Here is a 14436-nt window from a genome sequence, read left to right as displayed (position 1 = left end):
ATAATATTAGATTGATATACTATAATGTTATGTAAAATATGTAATATACATAATATTGCATTTCTATTATGAAATATATATTGCATATTATATAATATAACGTAGTATCACTTGATCACTTGATACCCCATTACTCATCGATTTGCTCAAGTGGGCATCAGTAACGTCTCCATTCATCCCTGTTGCATTCTAGTGTAGCCAAATGGCATCTGCTCGTTCTAGGAACATGAAGAGCCTCAAACTGATTATTCAGGGTCTTAACAAAGAAGTCTGACCATCTCGTAGGTGGGCGTCCACGTGATCTTTTGATGTCCCGTGGAATCCAGTAGGTAATGGCTCTAGTCCCGCGGTCGTCTCTAAATCTCATTACGTATCCAGCCCATCTGATTTTCGATACCTTGGCAAACGAGACAGAGTCCCTGATTCTTGAGCGTTGATGTAAGTCGGAACTCCAGATTCTATCTGTGAATATATATACATATATATATATATGTGTGTGTGTACATATATATAATCCATATATTATATATAAATATAGCTTTATATATAATGTATATATTTATATATGTTTATATAGAAATCTATATTTATATAATATGTCACTGTTACTGTCACTGTCCTCCCATTATTTATCGATTTGCTCGAGCGGGCCCAGTAACGTCTCCATTGGAGACTTTTGTTGTTACTGTGTTTGGCATATCGAATACATCATGGGTAGCTTGCCAGGCTATGCCATGCGGGTGAGATACTCTTGGTAGCTTGCTGGGCTCTCCGAGAGGGGCAGAGGAATCGAACTCTGGTCGGCCGTGTTGGCTGCGTGCAAGGCAAATGCCCTACCGCTGTGCTATCACTCCAGTCCTTATAAAGCATATTATATATTATATATTTATATATAATATATATTATATATACAAATATATATTTATATATACATACAAATATATATATTATATTTTGATATAATATATATCAAAACTGAATGCAGTCATTTTATATATCTTTGTTTCTGACTTATTTCACTCAGCATGATACTCTTCATGTTTATCCATTTATAGGGATATTTTATGACTTCATCTTTTTCTTTTTATCTTTTTTTTGCATTTTGGGTCACACCCAGGGATGCACAGGGGTCACTCTTGGCTCTGCACTCAGGAATTACCCCTGGAGGTGTTCAGGGGATGATATGGGATGCTGGATTCAAACCAGGGTCGGCCGCACACAAGGCAAACGCTTTACCTGCTGTGCTATCGCTCCAGCCCTGACTTCATCTTTTTCTAACAGCTGCATAGTAGCTGTATCCATTTGTCTATTCTCTGGCACTCAGGTTCTTTCCAGATTCTGGATACTTAAGGGGCACAGAGCAATAACAGTACTTGCTTGCCTTGCACATGGCCTACCCAAGTTTAATTCCCGGTATCCCTGAGCACCAGCAGCATTAAATCCTGAGCATTACCTGGTGTGACCGAAAAAGTAAAAAACAAAGCAAAAAACAGATTCGGTCTATTGTGATTAATGCTTCAATGAGCATAGGAGTGCAGTTGGTGTTTCTGCTTTATGTTCTTGGGTCCCCGGGGTATATTCTCCGAAGAGGTAATACTGGATCAAATGGGAGTCTATTTTCAGTTTTTTCAGGAACGTCCATGTTGTTTTCCAAAAAGGATGGACTAACTGGCATTCACACTGACAATGAAGGAGAGTCTTTCTCCCCACATCTGCACCAGCGCTGGTTGCTTTTATTCATTTGGATGTGTGCCAGTCTCTGTGGTGTGAGATGATATCTTAATGTTGTTTTGATTTGAATCTCCCTAATGGTTAGTGTTGAAGAGCATTTTTTCATGTGCCTTTTGGCCATTTGAATCTCTTCTTTGAGAAAGTTTCTGTTTATTTCTTCTCCCCGCATTTTGATGGGGTTGGAGTTTTTTTTTCTTGTAAACCTCAACCAGTGTCTTGTATATCTTTAATGGTAACCCTTTATAAGAAATAGGTGAATAACCTTTCCTTTCCCATTCTGTAGGTTGCCTTTGTAACTTGGTCAGAGTTTCTTTTGAGGTGCAGAAGTTTCTTAGTTGAAAGTAGTTCCATTTGTTTATCTTTGCTTCTCATCATTCCACTTTTTGAGTTTAAGCTTTTAAAAACTCTCCCCAACCAATGGCAATAACTGAGAAAGGGTTTTTTGCAAACCATCACATTACACAAAATGTAACATGTAAATCCACACAAAAGGTAGCTCTCTACAAGACCTCCCTTACCAACTTTCCAAACTCAATTGCATGGATCACTTCTCCCATTATTGCCTGTGGAACGTTGTCACTTCTTTAATGTGTATCTTTATGTCTCACATATGATGGAAACTATCTGGTTCTATCCCTTTCTTTTTGAATGACTTAACATGAATGGAACTAGAGGATGCCATACATAGTTCAGTTTTTAAGCCATGACAGACCAGTTTTCCCAGTACCTTTGTTGAAGAGGCTTCCATGCTCCACTTTATACTCTGAGAAATTTGTTTATGGTCTTTAGAGCAGAGATTAACGAGATGGAAACCCAAAAAACAATCCGAAAGATCAATGAAACCAAGAGCTGGTTCTTTGAGAAAATTAACAAGATCGATAAGCCTCTAGCAAAACTCACAAAGAAAGGGAGAGAGAAAACCCTAATAAACCGAATCAGAAATGAAAAGGGGGTCATTACAACAGAAACCACAGAAATTCAGAGGATCCTCAGGGAGTACTTTGAGAAGCTTTGTGCCACGGAACATCAAAACCTCGAGGAAATGGATAAATTCCTAGACTCCTACAGACTCCCAAGGCTGAACCAAGAAGACCTGGAATACCTGAACAGACCTATCACCATCAAGGAAATTGAAATGGTAATAAAAAGTCTCCCCAAGCACAAAAGTCCTGGCCCGGATGGATTCACTAGTGAATTCTTCCAAATCTTTAAAGAGGACTTACTCCCAATGCTCTTTAAGCTTTTCCACGAAATTGAAATATCAAAAACACTTCCAAACAGTTTCTACGAAGCAAATATCACACTGATACCAAAAGCAGACAGAGATACCACAAAGAAAGAGAATTACAGGCCGATATCCCTGATGAACACAGATGCAAAGATCCTCAACAAACTACTAGCAAATAGAATCCAACTACTCATCAAAAAGATCATACACCATGACCAAGTAGGATTCATCCCAGGGATGCAAGGATGGTTCAACATTCGGAAATCAATCAACATAATCCACCATATCAACAAAAGAAAAGATAAAAAGCATATGATCATATCAATAGATGCAGAGAAAGCATTTGATAAGATCCAGCACCCCTTTATGATGAAAACCCTAGCCAAAATGGGTATAGAGGGGACCTTCCTCAACATAATTAAAGCCATCTACCACAAGCCTACAGCAAGCATCATCCTCAATGGGGAAAAACTGAGAGCCTTCCCTCTAAGATCAGGGACGAGACAGGGATGCCCACTCTCTCCACTGCTGTTCAATATAGTACTGGAAGTACTTGCAATAGCGATTAGGCAGGAAAAAGATATTAAGGGCATTCAGGTAGGAAAGGAAGAAATCAAGCTCTCACTATTCGCAGATGATATGATACTCTACTTAGAGAACCCAATAACTTCCACCAAAAAACTCCTAGAAACAATAGACTCGTATAGTAAAGTTGCAGGTTATAAAATCAATACCCAAAAGTCCATGGCTTTCCTATACGCAAACAGTGAGAGAGAAGAAAGCAACATGAAAAAATCAATCCCGTTCACAATTGTGCCCCAGAAAATCAAGTACCTAGGAATCAGCTTAACTAAGGAAGTAAAGGACCTGTACAAAGAAAACTACAAAACGCTACTTCAGGAAATAAAAGAGGACATGAGGAAATGGAAAGATATCCCCTGCTCATGGGTCGGGAGACTTAACATTGTCAAAATGGCAATACTACCGAAAGCATTGTATAAATTCAATGCAATCCCTATAAGGATACCCATGACATTCTTCAAAGAAATGGAGCAAACACTCTTGAAATTTATATGGAACAATAAGCCCCCACGAATAGCTAAAGCAATTCTTGGGAAAAAGAAAATGGGAGGAATCAACCTCCCGAACTTCAAACTGTACTACAAAGCAGTAATAATTAAAACAGCATGGTACTGGAACAAAGGCAGAACTGCAGACCAATGGAACAGGGTTGAATACACTGACATCTCTCCTCAATCATATGCTCATCTAATCTTTGATAAAGGTGCAAGTAATGTGAAGTGGAGTAAGGAAAGCCTCTTTAATAAATTGTGTTGGCATCACTGGACGGCTACATGCAAAAAAATAGGCTCAGAACTCTGCCTAACACCATGTACAAAAGTAAGATCAAAATGGATTAAAGACCTCAACATCAGACCAGAAACCATAAGGTACATTGAAGATAAAGTTGGCAAAACCCTCCATGACATTGAAGCTAATGGTATCTTCAAAGATGCCACGCCACTGGCCAAGCAAGTGAAAACAGAGATAGATAAATGGGACTATCTTAAACTAAGAAGCTTCTGCACCTCCAAAGAAACAGTGACCAAAATACAAAGACAGTCTACAGAATGGGAAAGGATATTCACCGAATACACATCTGACAAGGGGTTGATATCCAGGATATACAGAATACTGGTTAAACTCCACAAGAAGAAAACATCCAACCCCATCCAAAAATGGGGCAATGAAATGAACAGAAACTTTCTCAAAGAAGAAATCCGAATGGCAAAAAAGCACATGAGAAAATGCTCTACATCATTAATCATCAGGGAGATGCAGATCAAAACCACAATGAGATACCATCTCACACCTCAGAGACTGGCCCACATTCAAAAGAACAAAAGCAACCGATGCTGGCGTGGATGTGGCGAGAAAGGGACACTCCTTCACTGTTGGTGGGAATATCCACTGGTTCAGCCCTTCTGGAAAACAGTATGGACGATTCTCAAAAAATTAGAAATTGAGCTCCCTTCCCATTTTTGATACTGGCATTGTGCAATGACTAGGGGCCTCCCTCACACACCAAATTCTGGTTACAGTACTTACACACTTGACTCTGGTGCTCTCTGGGGATTGCATGCATTAGTCATGATGCCTGGGAGCAGTTGGCTGTAATGTGTTAGATATTGCAATGGCAATCACAGCATCAATACCGGAATCACACTTGGCTTTTAGCATTATGCTAGGGATAACACTCAATATCTTATTTTTGCAGGGTGGGCAAAGGATCCACACTGACTTATTACCTGGGTCTCATAAATATTTATTATTATTAATATTTACTACAATTTTCTAAATGTGATTTGAGATAGATGGTGGAGAATTTACTACCAGATCCAATTCCCAATTCTTAATAGATAAAGGATTTCACTTACATACAAGAGCAGAGAATTAAACTCTGCCAGTTCTAAGAGCTGCTGTTTTAAAAGGCGTTGCTGTCATTACCTTTGTGATATTCTACATCAGCTTTCTTTACATCTAAACTCATGTAACCAGAATTTCTCTCCTCTTGGGTCAGCCTGGCTAACTTGTTCTCTTTGGTTTTGTTTTATTTTTTTTTTTAATTTATAATCCTAGGATTTGGGTTTGAACCCAAATCTTCTGCTCACATCTCCCGTATTGGGGGTGAAGATAAAAGCTGGTGTCACATTATAGTATTTCTTTTCTTTCCTTTGTCACTGAAATTAGGACAGATAGTTCCTTCAGAGGGCCTGTGGGAGGAGAGTGGCTTTGGTGGGTATTGAATTCAAGTCCTCATAAGTCCTTAATCTAGTGTTGTCCAGGCTTGAAATCATTTTTATTACTGTATTTTGCATTCTCATCAATATCTCTAAATCTGCCAAATCCTGGGGAATATGCACATAATCAGCCTGTAAGAAAATGAACAAAGAAAAGGAAAACACTCAACGAGTGAAATTGTGAATATCTGTTGATAAAACCCTCTTGCTCTATGTTATAAATATAACTTTTCCTCTACACCTATATATATTTTTATGAGACTCTCAATTTATTATAAATATAAAATACTATAATATTCTCCAGCTGTCTATACTGCAAAATGTCAAACAACTGTGTGCTTTAGGAGAGACGGCAATGTTTAGTCACACCAGCCTGACCGATGCATTGCTCTACTACATGACCTTGAGCACAATACTTAACTTTTCACCACCTTTCATCCTCTTTAGTAATGGTCAGGTTTAACACTTCACGGATTATTGGGAGAAATGGGACGTTTCTCTTGTGCTTAGCTTACAAAATTCCATGTAGTTCATGGGCAGGAAGCACAAGCAAAAGGATAACAAACTAGGAACAAATATCTCCTTGCTGATTCAGATGTCCGTAAACCCCAGAGAAAAGACATTCTTAGAATAAAACCAGCATAAATATTAAAAGGTAGAAAGCAAAATCCCCAGGAACTTTTAGGGTAAAATATGAAGCTCAGCCTTCTCTGTCCTTATACTGGGTTGCTGGAGGGAACATTCTGAATCCCTAAAGGAATGTGTTTTCGCTAACCTTTGCTGTAGGAGTAGTTTAGTGGGGAAAGAATTATGAAATGCAATAAACCTTGCTCAAGCTTTCCTAGTTTAGAAGCATTTCAGAATGTTTATATTACTTTTATTCAAGGCATAGGGAAATGAATGCTGCAAAACACTCAAACAGGTCTGGAAGGGACAACAAGGGAAAACAGTGTTAACACAGGCTCACACAGCTATGTTGAGAAGTATTTGCACTAGACATACTGTCAGGACTGTATTCTGGTCACTTCATCAGAGAGGGGGATTCTAAAGCTTGAGTTTGCCTCAGAGTCACCCTAGGTGACATTGCCAAATACGTATTTCGGGCATCTCTCACTCTAAATCTGCCCACACACTGATTTATTTATCTGCGATGAGGTTTAAGTGGGCTGGAGCGATAGTACAGAGGTAGGGCATTTGCCTTGCACACAGCTGGCCCAGCCGAGCCGGATTCAATTCCTCTGCCCCTCTCAGAGAGCCTGGCAAGCTACCGAGAGTATCTTGCCCACACGGCAAAGTCTGGCAAGCTACCCATGACATATTCAATATGACAAACACAGTAACAAGTCTCAAAATGAAGATGTTACTTGGCCTACTCGAGCAAATTGATGAATAACGAGAAGACTGTGACCATGAGGTTTAAGTATTTGCTTTTGAACAACAATATAGGTGATTTTAATGCTGTTGGTTTGGATACAACTGTTGGTTCCTAACTCCAGCTACCTTTTTTCTTTTTTAACTTTTTAAATTTTATAAGATGGTTCACAATATTTCATTATAGTTAATATTCAAACACCAATACCACCATCATTACACCTTTTCACCACCAAATCTGGCATGTTTCCATCCCAAGCCGCAATCCCTGTCCCAAAGCACAACCGAAATGATATATTTTGTATTGTCTGTTATGAAAAAACGTCTTATGTTGTGTTGTGTGGTCGCATTTGCAGCCACACAGTCCAGAAATATGTTCACTCATATGTGAGGCTTGGCCCGAGCATGTGGGGAATGGCCTTGAACATGGCGGTGTTTGGGTTCTGGAGGTTTTGGCTCTCAGGGTTCAGCTACCTTTTAAAATGTATATGACAGGTTGGGGGGGTTCTTCATTAGTGGTAGGTGCATATGTGTGTGGAAGCCATAGATCCAATCCACACCGCTTCAATTAAAAAAGGTAGAAAAAAAATCAATGTTGGGTTTCAATGCTGAGTATGCTTGTAGGATTCGATTGTGAATGCAAAAACTATTGCACGGTGTTACTGCACAGAAAATAGAGTTACAGTTGATTGATTCTTCCAGTTATCCACAACCTTGCTATGGATTCAAAATAAATAAAGTGGAGGTGCTAAATGAATAACTTGCTTTATATCTGTTGTGTAGTATGGTGAAAATATCTTGATGGGAATTCTCTCTTGCTATCATTTAGGAATAGAATTGAACATCTAAGAACTGATGTTTAAAACTATTTAACTTCATGTTAATCTCCAATACAGGAGGGGAATGGTTTCCATCATACGAATATGACTGTTTATATGTGACACAGCAAAGAAAGGAAAGAGGAGAAGTTTTAGAATTAGAATTAGACGTGGCATTTTCTATGCAACTTTGGTCAGGATGCTTAAAAGAGGCTCGGTTCCTTTCTCAGAAAAATGTGAAAATAATAAACTCAACGTGAGGCTTTTTTGGCAATCCATGAAATGATGAAAAATATGCACAGTATAATAAAACATCTGGTAACGGTGCTGTTGTGTGTGTTTTCAAATCTCCTCTTCTTTACTAGAGTTTACAAGCATGATTGTTTAGAGTAACTCTGTTTCTGTATTTGAGTAAAGGTATTCAAAGATGAAGGTCTAACATGACCAGAGACCAGCTGCTCTAAAGTCTTGGGAACTGGACAACTAGGACAGTGAGCAGGGCACTGACCTTCCACAGGGTCAGCCTGGGTTTGCTCCCTGGAAGCTCATATTGCTCCCAGAGCACTGCCAAAAGTGATCCCTGACGACAGAGCTAGGAGTAAGCCCTGAACCCCACCAAATGTGGCTTCCAAATGTGGAAAATGAAACATGGGTTTGGGCAATATCTTCAGTAGAATGGTAGCGTATTGCTTTGGGCTTACATTTGTACCTCCAGAATTTATCTTGAAGTGAAAAAAAGAAGTAATGGGAGACACATCTCAGGAGTTTTAGTTATACTAGGGTGGGGGGTTCAGGGGGAGTGGTATCGCTATATGTACAAAACACAGATGGAGCAGCACCAACAACATAATTTTTTACAGATACACACACACACACACACACACACACACACATATATATATATATATACATATATATATATATATATATCACACAAGACTCAACCTTTAGCAACCTGTAAGTGATCTCTTATAGAAGAACTTAATGGTCCTTGGGTGAAATACAACAATCTCCACACTCTTTCCTCTAAGGATACTTTTTTGTAGCATTTTCAGCGTTTTTTTTCCATAACAAACAATACAAAATATATTATTTCGGATTGGGATTTAGGATGAAAACATCTGAAATATGGTGGTGGAAAGGTTTAATAGTGGTGGGATTGTTGTTTGAATATTAAATGTAATAAAATTTTGTGAACTACTTTATAAAATAAAATAATATATATATATATATATATATATATATATATATATATATATATCATGATCACGATCATCCTGTTGTTCGTTGATTTCCTCGAGCAGGCTCCAGTAACGTCTCCTTCTCTCTAGCCCTGAGATTTTAAAAGAGCCATTTCAATGCTCTTTCAGGATTAGGAGAATGAGACCCATCATTGTTACTGGTATTTGGCATATTGAGTACGACACAGGAAGTTTGCCAGACTCTGCCATGCAGGCGATACTTTTGGTAGCCTTTCAGGTTCTCCAAAGGAAAAATAAGATGATAAGATGTCGCGAGGCTTTGAATGTGGCCATGCACTTCCGGGAGCTGGGTTTTATAGTCTCTTGTCTTGGCTGTTGATGGGACCAACCTGGCGCTGGCGGCAGTTGGTGGGTGTGACGCCTACCTACTGGAAGATGGGGGGTCTGGGTGGAGAAGGTCCAGTCCCAATCCGAGTAGGCTTAGAGACCTCAGCCCCAGGACCCACATGCCTGGGTTCCTCTGCCAGTTCTTTTATGCATGAGGCCCGTCTGGACGTGTGGAGAGTGGTTAAAGCATGGCCGTGGCTGGCTCTGGAGGTCCTCAGCTGCTGGGGCTCTGCTCGGGGCGGGGGTGGGGAGAGAAACTCAACCCTCCCCCCTCCAAGGGGCCCTGGTGAGGACAGCCAGGTGCAGGGGCAGGAGACTCTGCGCTGTTCTCCTCCGGGAGCTGGGTTTTATAGTCTCTGCGTCTTGGCCGTTGATGGGACCAACCTGGCGCTGGCAGCAGCTGGTGAGTGTGACGCCTACCTACTGGAAGATGGGGGGTCTGGGTGGAGAGGGCCCAGTCCCAATCTGAGTAGGCTTGGAGACCTCAGCCCCAGGACCTGCATGCCTGGGCTCCTCTGCCAGTTCTTTCATGCATGAGTCCTGTCCAGATGTGTGGAGAGTGGTCCCAGTATGGCCGTGGCTGGCTCAGGAGGTTATTAGCTGCTGGGCCTCTGCTCGGGGCGAAGGGGGGGAGAGAAACTCAGCCCATATATAATATGGGCTGAAGTAATATCACAGTCGGTAGGGTGTTTGCCTTGCATGCAGCCAACCTGGCTTTGATTCCTCTGTCCCTCTTGGAAAGCCCGGCAAGCTACCGAGAATGTCCTGCTCACACGGTAAAGCCTGGCAAGCTACCCGTGACATATTCGATATGCCAAAAACAGTAACAAGAAATCTCACAATGGAGACAGTACTGGTGCCTGCTCAAGCAAATGAATGAACAACAATCAATGCCACAGTGCTATAAAAAATCTAAATTACAGCCCCAGAACTTTGAAAAGTACATGTCAAGGTGGCAGGTCGGTGGAGGCGTGGAGGCATAGGAACGCTGCTTAAGGGAAGTTGACACTGGTGGTGGGTTTGGTGTTCAAATATCATATGCCCAAACCCATCTACTAATTTTGCAAATCACAGTTTTTATTTTTTTGAAAACAAACATACCATTAACAATATCCTAAACTGCAAAGCCTAAAATAAAATGTAAAAAAAAATTTTTCAGGAAAAAAAATGATGCTGAAATTTTAAACACCTAGCATGATAATATATGGAAATTGAGTCAACAGGAAGTGTTCAGATCATTAAGGTACTGACTCCTGAGTGAAACAAACATTTAAAGGACAGATTTCCCTAGTCGGTTCTACCTGGTGAACACACCATGAGAAATAAGTGAACTGCAACCTAGGATAGGGCTCTCAATACACTCAGACCGCCCTGGTACTGGATCTCTGAGTTTCAGCCTCTGGAACTTCAAAAACTAATTGTTTATAAGCAAACCAGCTTATGGCGTTCCGTTGCAACAGCTTAAAGACAGAAGTACTTGCAGCTAAAAGTAGTGAGTAATTTAAATGATGCCTCAGGGAATTGCTCTAAATTGCTATGAATAATTGACTTCCACCCTGAGAAATGACAGCTTAAACCACAATACTAATCTGTCTATATTAGGGCAACATTTCCAATTATTTGAAAAATTTCCTTAAGTGAAGAAAACCTACTAGTAGGCTGTGTGAAATATAGCAATGCCTACCCCATGCAAAACCTTTTTAAAAAATGAGTACATTTGTTTTTTTCTTATCTCCATGAAAATTATAAATGGTATAATATCGTGTAAAATTATCTCATGACCTTTTATTAATAGCTTTTCTTTTATTCTAAAAGTGATAATGAAGTTCACTTGAAAAACTATTCAATTCACCAAAGCATGATTAAAGCTATCAAATGCAGCCAACTATTACATAGAAAGAAATGGAACATCTATATGGTTTTTTTTATAATTATACGTATCTGAAAATACTCTGATTAGTGTGCCGTCCCATAACTGGATATTAGCTGTGTGAATTTTCCAGCTTTATGTTTCATAAAGCTTTATGGATCTTTTTTAGAAAGCAATGCGAGAATTGCTAGCTGTCCCAGAAGGCAAAAACCAGCACCACAGAATTGATGAGCTTGGTGAACACAGATGTACCTGCAGCATCCAGGAGATGGAGAAGGTCATCATCAAAAACGGAGCCAATTGGTATGTCCTCTGTCTTAAGGTATGGAAGGGAACGTACAAAAATAACTTCAGAACATAGACAGGCACAAAAAACGGGCGTCAAAAGAAAGAAATGAGGTCAAGGGAAGTTTGGGTTCTCGCCAAGAAAAAGAAGAAAGCAAATTGAACAGTGGGAATCCATCTTTAAATATTTGCTAGGAAAGGGGAATAGCGTAGTTGGAAAAAGTAGCCTTTAAAACAACATGGTTCTAATTAACTCCAGGAAATGATAAGAAAAAGAGAAAAAATCACTTTTTCATAAAATATTCCCGATATTTTATGAATAAAGAACCCTCTTTAAGTCCCACTTGGTTTTTGGCCATCATGTTGATAAGATTCTAATAATCGATAGGGTGGAAATGTAATTAAAAGTTATACTCTGAAAAATATAGAGCTATTCAAATTCCTAGAGCTCTTACTAGCCAAAGAATGGGTTACAAAGAGTCAAGCTGGATTAGGTAGAGTTCTGGCAGGTTCGAATGCCAGGAAATCTCAAAGGGCTTATTCATTTTCAGCTTGTCTATCTCTATCCGGATTCAGCATCAAGTAGTCACTATCCTTGGCTCATATTAGCCGGCGAGTTTGTAGATTTGGGCAAAGCATCCTTGTATCCCATTGGCAGCCTCAAATAAAGGGGGACAGTGGCTTAAGCACGGTAGGTGAAAGACACATAATAAAATAACAAGAGCTCTAAAACTGAACCCCATGAAGGTATACATAGACTTTGCTATTTGTATTAATTTCCTAAGGCTGCTGTAACAAAGTGCTCCGAGCTTAGTGGCTTCAAACACACGGATTTATTCTGTCACAGTTTGGGAGCTGACAAATACAAAATTAAGGTGTTTACAGGGCCATGCTCATTTATAATCCTCCAGCAGAGGAGATTTTCTTTTCTCTTACCGCTCCTGGTAGCCCCAGGTGTTCCTTGGTTTATGACACCATAACTCCAGCCCCTTCCTTGATCATCACATGACATTCTCTCTGTGTGCCTTGGTGTCTGTGTATATTTATCTTTTCTTGAAAGAACTATTCAGGGTCAGGAAGATAGTACAGGTGTAAATCATGTGCCTTGCCAACCCAGGTTTATTTCTCAGAACACTGTGCTCGGAGCATCACTGGGTGAAGATATAAATGGAAGCCTCAAAGTACTTCCAGCACTAAAATACCTGAGCAAAACCACATCCTTAGGCCTCATTTTGCAAAGCTAGCCCCCAGACCTTCTGAGCACTGCTTAAGAGCACTCCCTCAAAAAGAAAAGAATTCATATTTGGTTATGATTCAAATTTGTGACTTCGTCCTAACTTTGTTGTACTCCAAAGACTGTTTTGAAACTGTTCCAAATATATGGGACTTAGATGCAACTTTTTTAAATTAAAAATTTCAAACCCCTTTATTTTGAAAATCCTGTATGATGGTATCATTTGGTGTATAGGTAGGGACAGGGATGTACTTTCTGCCTCAGGTATTTAGAAATAGTACTAATAGCATAATCTTTCGAATATTTCTATCTATGCAACAAATTTTAGCATTAACAAGTTTAGTTACAATGCAGTGACTTTTGTCTATGAGAGATATTTTTAACTGTTTCAAGAGTTATCTCAACCCCTAATGGAAAAATGTTAAGTGCCAATTCACTTGATAAAACAAATCTATACAAAATTTCCCATGTCAAACATTAGTAGGAAATGCTAGTGACTACTAAAGTAAAACAATTAGTCATTAAATATAATCATACTATAAATGCTGAGTAAATATACATAATTTTTAGAAACTGTTACTGACTGAACGTATTGCTCTTGCTCATCTGATTCCCAAAACTTTATTTATTTTTTCAGCTATACAACAAAATTGCTTTTAGTTTCCATGAATTCTGAGCCCAAGAATTTTCTTTTCATTTGTGATTCAGTGTTTCATGGAAAACTCCAAAGAAACTACTTTTGGCAGACATAATTCATAATAGACATGAGTTGAAGTATGAGAATAAATTATATTGAAACTATTCAAATAATCTGAAAGGGACTATTTTAGTGAAGTCCTAAACCACATAGTGAAGACTCTGCTGAGGTTATATGTTTCAGTAAACAACAATATATTTATTCTTCACCATGTGTCTATAAACATTTCATCTCTTCCTAGCATCCAGTAATATTGCATTGATAGTTCAATAGGACCATGAGGACAACTAGCAAAAAATATGAATCATAAATTTTCATTCTCTTCTCTTTAAGTGCCAATTTTTATACATTAGCAGAACATTACTGTATCCAACTATCTTTTCCTTATCACAATTTACCTTAAGTTCTCATGTCTAAGAACATAGAAAAATACCACCCCATTACATAAGCATTCTCAGATTTTTCATCTTTTTTGGTGCATTCCTTTCCCTACACATAAATGTCCCTTAAAAAACATCGCCAATTAAGTAAGCTCCTCAATCTTTAAAATGTAAGTTAAATGCTACTTCTGTATTGAGACAATAACAAAAACGTCAATATCCAATAACCAAAACTCTTCTAGAAATATTAAAATGTAGATACAACTGTACCAAAATTATGGCATAATCGACAAAACATTCTATAGTAATAGAAGTGTATATACATAGTGTGTATATACAAAGGCATGCAGGTCCTGGGGCTGAGATCTCCAAGCCTATTCAGATAGGGGCTGAGCATCCTCCACCCAGATCCTCCAAATTCCAGTAGGCGGG

The sequence above is a fragment of the Sorex fumeus genome, unplaced genomic scaffold, assembly GCF_029834395.1.
Source record: "Sorex fumeus unplaced genomic scaffold, SorFum_2.1 ptg000075l, whole genome shotgun sequence".
Classification (NCBI taxonomy): domain Eukaryota; kingdom Metazoa; phylum Chordata; class Mammalia; order Eulipotyphla; family Soricidae; genus Sorex; species Sorex fumeus.
This window is presented reverse-complemented; position numbering follows the sequence as displayed.